This window comes from Chenopodium quinoa, unplaced genomic scaffold, assembly GCF_001683475.1.
Source record: "Chenopodium quinoa cultivar QQ74 unplaced genomic scaffold, ASM168347v1, whole genome shotgun sequence".
Taxonomy (NCBI): Eukaryota; Viridiplantae; Streptophyta; class Magnoliopsida; order Caryophyllales; family Amaranthaceae; genus Chenopodium; species Chenopodium quinoa.
Genome location: NW_018744620.1, coordinates 2340562 through 2346596, shown reverse-complemented (window position 1 = coordinate 2346596; position 6035 = coordinate 2340562).

Here is a 6035-nt window from a genome sequence, read left to right as displayed (position 1 = left end):
ACATGCCAACATAATTAATTTCAATCACCAATTCATCATAAATAATTCATACATCACAAATCATTACCAACATTAATCATACAACAAATTCCAACCAACATCTATCATCATACTACATGGAATTAATTAAACAAAGCCTAGCATGATTCTACATATTCAAATAATTACCAAGTACGCAAACGTACCTTGAATATGATCTCAAAATCACCATGACTAAATAAAATCACTCACTTGGAAACCTCCTACAATCCAAAATTACAAAGAGGCATTAATACCTATTCCACACAAATTTCCTGCAATATACACACTCTTTAAATCACTCATAAACCATCTAAAACAAGCTAAAATTTAATTTAAAACCCTTACAATTATTCCCAATTAATGGGTAATTAAAAATCCTTTCAAGAAACATAATTATAGCTTATATATAAAAATTCCAGCTTTATTAAATCATTTAAAATTGTTGTAATTGTGTTTTAAAACACTTATTTCAATAATTTAAATCACCCATAAACAATTTCCATACTATACATAAACTTAGAAATTAACCTAGGGTTTATAATTTAGGGCTTTTTAATTCAAAATCAAATCTGAAAATTTAAATGCATCATACTTAAAATCCAACATCATAAAAATCATTACAAAACCCAAAAACAATAATTAGATCAAGGCTAGATTAAGATTAAAAACAAAAGAGATTATTTTTTTCGAACACCAACCGCCCGACACCATAGTAGGGCTGTTTTCGCGCGCCTGATGGTGGTGTCGCTGTTGTCGCCAACACCTTCTGGTGGCGGCGTGTGGTGGTGGTCGGCGCGTATGGTGGTGTGTGTGGGTGGTGATGACATAAAATAAAAAAAAAAATAAAGGGGAAGGGGAAAAATTAAGGGGAAGGAATATAAGAGGAGAGAGAGAGAGTTTACATTTGGGTACTCTCCCCCTTGGGCACATGATGGGTATTTATACCCTTTCTTAATAACCCTTCTTCTTAAAATTCCCTTACTTCCCTTAATGATCCCTTTCCTTTTCAAACTAGCATTTTGACTTTCCTCAAAAACTCGTTGACCTTAAAATTTCTTTTTATAAAATAATATGCCCCAAAGTTTCCAAATCATGAAATAAAATATTTTCAAGATTATTAAATAATTTAAAATAATTTTATTTAAAATAATTCTTTTTAATTTAATGAAACACCATAAATAATTCATTTCGAATTATTTAAATACTTTAAGAAATACTTATTTAAATTAAAATACGTATAAAAATACGGGGTATTACAGAAGGCCCCTACCGGATCTATGAAGAAGTAAGAGGCACCTACCGCCTGGAAACTCTAGACGCCAGCAAGCTAGTCAGAACTTGGAATTTAGACAACCTCAAAAAGTACTACTTCTGAGACTTGTAAATTTTTGTAAATGAAAAGTCTATCAATGAAAAATTGCCTTTTTGTTTTCAATCTTAATTATTTATGCTTTGTTAGATATGTCTCCTAATGGGTACACCTCCTGTACAATGTGCAAAAGGCCAAATCTAATCCAATCGTCTGCTCCAACATGAGTACGACATCTGGCGACGCCCATCAAGTGATTTCGTCGCAGAGAGCATCTCCTATTTGGGTGGAACATTGCTTTATAAACTTAAAAAACGAACGGCCCAACCGAGTGTCTGGATAAAGACAAGCTCGTAGATGTTTGACTTGAATAATCTAATATGAGACTTAGATAGCTAAACCGGCTATTATCTCATTTAGATAAAAGAACTCATTTTGGGTGCTTACACCATTAAGACGCCTGTTATTGCTCAGGGGCAATATAGACGGCCAAATTTAAAAATATAAGATAAGTCCAAAACTTAGCAGCTAAACATTTCTCGTTCGGAACGATTTAATACGGTCAATGGCCCTCTGCTACTAAACATTTACTCGTCTGCTCCAACTAGAGCAAGACATCCGGCGACGCCCATCCCGGTGATTTTGTCGTAGAGAGCATCTCTCATTTGGGTGGCACATTGCTCTATAAACTCAAACACAAGCGGTAAAGACTGATTGACCTAATAAGGGCTAATTTACGGTCATTTGACTTGAATAATCTAAAATGGAACCTAAACGGCGCATATCTCATTGACTCCAGCTGGCCACCGGTCATAATTCCAACTTAGATTAAAATCCCATAATAATTGCGCAACTCAAAAAGTCCTCCCAATGGGCAAAAGGATGCTTGAGTATTTTATGGAAAACAGTCCAAGATGATCCAAACAGCAAAAGAGTGTTGCTCCTAGCAATTTCGAGAACCGTCTGGGTGTTCAATTTTACTCCGCATGTATAATGAACGGTTGTGTACTTGGTTTGGGGCAATCGCGGTAGTGATTGATTGACCAAGGAACCCCTCATACTCTCTAAAGTATCTAGGGTCACCCGATCAATCAATCTACTTTGAAACCAACCACACAGGCGTCCAGGGGCAAGAGACAGCCGGTTCGTTAAGTGCTGAGTGCAATTAATAAGTTGGCTAAAGTTGCAAGCATATATATATAGCAAAAATAAATTTTTTTGAAAAGAATCTGTCAAAACTGACTCAGCCGACTATCTTATTAAAATCTCCCGGCATAAAAAGGCCGAGAGAGAAAGACTGTCATGCCGGATCCACATTTGGAAAAATAAAAATTGTTGGAAATACATTCAAATGCTCGGCTCGCAGGCTGGAAATACAGACGGCTCAAGGCCGAAAGAGAAATGCTTAGCTCTACTGATTCTGTTGAGGTGGGGGCACCGACGGGGAGAAGCTCATCTTCAGTTTGTCCTGGATGAACTTTGTTAAGGTCAGTCGGCACCTGGTCTTCCTACTGCTCATTGAGTTCATCCTCCTCCTGCTCCTCATCAGACGACTCAATGCCAGGTTATTCATTAAACGGAGCCGGGTCTAGCAGACCTAGGGTCCGAGGATTGTACACCTTAGTGGCATACTTGTACCGCAGATCGAAGTAGTCCTAATCGAAGTCCGGATGGATGAGGTTCCACGCTATCTTCATGCGCTCCTCGCAATCTTTTTTATTCTCCTCCACCAGCCGCACTTGCTCCGCCTCGAGCTCAGCCTTGTACTTGCTTTGCATTCCGGCTAACTCGTCCTTGGGCCGGCCAACGTCCGCTCGGAGCCTGGTATTTTCTTTATCGGCTGCCTCCAAAGCCTTGAGGTCCTACTGAGCATTCTTAAGCTCGAGCTTGAGGTCAGACGTCTTCATGTTGGCCGTGTCAAGGGAAGTCGTCAGCTCCTTAATGATCTTCTCCTGTTTCATCTCCTTGGCTTTAGTCTTAATATCATTCAATGTAGTTTGATATTGAGCAGAGTTTAGGGCCTTAGTCGCCTGTTTATTGGCGGCTCTTACCTCCTCCTGCTTTTTCTTAAACGGAGTCTTGAGCCCGTTTACTCTAAGCATTGCCTGCAAAAAAAAAAGAAATTTTTTTTTTGAAGACAAGTTACCTAAGCCAGTAAGGCGGTGATGCGTTCCAGGTTAACCTGGTGCAGCCTAGGAATTAACTCCTTTTCGGACCGGGTGATAGTTCTCAACATCCGTCTGGAATACTGCTTGACATCCGGCCTCCTAGGGGAGGCATCTACACCACAAGAAGGGGGTTGTGAGATAGCAGCATAATCGGCACCTATAGAGTACCGGAAGCAGGGTGAACCTCCCGACTAAAAAGAATGAGTTTTGACTCGTGTAAGCCCAAGCGGCCATGGGGGTTCAAAGGCAATCATACCTTGAGGTTCGTGTTGAAGGATCTGCTCACCCCCAACCGCTGCAGAACCCGTTGTAGCATCGAGTGGTATGCCACTCTTCGGCGCCATAGGGACGCCCGACTCTTTGCCAACCACATCTAAGCTCAGGCCAAGATCCTTAAGGCTCTTGCCTGCGGAAGTGGGTCGGTCTTCCCTAGACGGCAAGGAAGATGTTGTTTGGGTTTGCTGTCCTTTCCTTGCTTTGGGGAAGCCTTTAGTAGACTCCTCAAGCTTTTGTTTGAGCATTTTGGTGATGGATTTTGGGATATTCTTGCTCCCACCCTGAAAGCAAAACACATGGGTTACAGCCAGTGATATGCCGTCCCATAATCATAAAAATATATATGCAAGTGAAAAGGGTCAGGCGTAGCTTACCCCATCATTTTTGGGCGCCAGCTGAGCCTTTTTTCTTTTCTAGCTGAGCCTTCCTGATCTAGGCTACAGACCTGGCAGGCGTCTTCTCAACATCAACCATTGTAAGAGCTTTTTCTGCAAAAACACCGGTTGGTTAGACAACTTGCAAATAAATTACACAAAACAATAGAAGCGGCATTAAGGTGCCGGTTGGGTGGCAAACGTACGTTTCTCAAACATGGTACTTAGGCCATAGGCGAAGAGAAACGCTGCGTCCTTAAGCCAATCCAGATGGGGTACCCAATTTCTGGGTACGATTATTTGCGTGCCATCATCCAGGGGCGTGGTGGTCGTCTTAAAAAACTCCGGCTCTAATATCTGAGACCAACCCTTGTCAGTGACAGGCGGCAGGGCGCACTTTTTCCCCAATAGATCCGATTTTTTGTTATACCGACGGAGTAAATGATTTTGACGTCTGCTGGGAGAGGAGACCAAATAGAACTTGCTTTTCCAGTTGCTCCATTTAAATGGCTTGTCAAGCGTCATCAAATACTCCGGAGGTGTGGTTAAAGTATACCACGCCCTAAAGCCGCCTGGGGCACGGCTTAGATAATGCATGTGAGCAAATGCCTCCCAGCCGGGCTTTATGTTTTGCAGCTCACAGGCGGCAATATATTTAAGGATGTTCACCCACGAATTAGGGGTGAGCTGCCATACGCCTTAGTCATAGCCTCTTAGTATGGCTTTCATTCCTTTATGGAGGGGGAACCGGAGGCCAGCTCTGAATGCCGCCTCATAGCAGCCGAAATAGTTATCGGCATGGTCAATGTCATCCTCCCAAGCGACTGTGGCCTCTGCAGGAGCACAATTATCTCCCAGCCGTCCCCTACGAGACGTCTATCTACAAAGGCTTGAAAGCCCGTCTCTAGGGCAGCTCTATCCCTGGTAGACATATGTATCTCAAGAGGGCTGCCCCTATCCGGCCACGAGGTTGCCTCGTCTTTCTCACTGTCGGCATTTGCCTGCAGTGAGCTTGACTCAGAGCTAGATTAAACGGCCTCTTCGCCGTCTCTCTAGTCAGACTCCTCCAAGATGCTGTCACTCGAAGTGCTGGGTGCACCCGGAAGATGCCGTCAGATGCGCCGTCTGACCTATAATCTGGGTTTGGAGCCGTCCGCATCGTCCGAGCCATAGTGTCCTGCACAGACATAGAGACGGTCGGATTCGGGGAAGAGTAGGGGTGGACCAAACACCTAGAGACGGCATCCCCGGTCCTAGACTCAGTCGTACCTGGAGACCGACTGACTACTGTCCTATGCTGTGCCGTGTGTGTAGTTGGTGAATCCATTTATTTAATACAATATACACAAATGGTAAAATGCTTAAAAGAGCTGAGAGAGGGAGAGACGGTTACCTTGATGAAGATTGCTGGAACAAAGAGGTCTGGCACGCCACGTCACCCCTGTGAGGGGCAAATGTTTTGGGTAAAAATACCAAGGCCACGTGGCCCAGTTAGAAGGTGACACGTGTCACGATAGGAGAGGTTCTAAGTGAACCAATCCCCAGCTGACACGTGGCACTCCCAATCAGCAGGGGAAAAGACGGCCTTCAGGGCCCAATTCCCGAGGAAAGCCGTAAAACGACGCAGCCCCTCCAAATCTAGGTTAGAATGACCTAGGTAGGGGCACATTTACCAGCGACCTATAAATAGGGAGATTTTCCCCATTTTGGGGACACTTTCATTTATTACAATACAATCAATTCTCTCACATCAGAGAAAACCCCTGATTTCGGAATCCGAGAAGATCTAGATTTACCTTTTCCGCACCTTTTCACTTTCTTTGTACATGTTCTAACTTAATCGTTGGAGGCGGAACTCCACCCAATCGGAGTCTCCGTTGTTTTGCA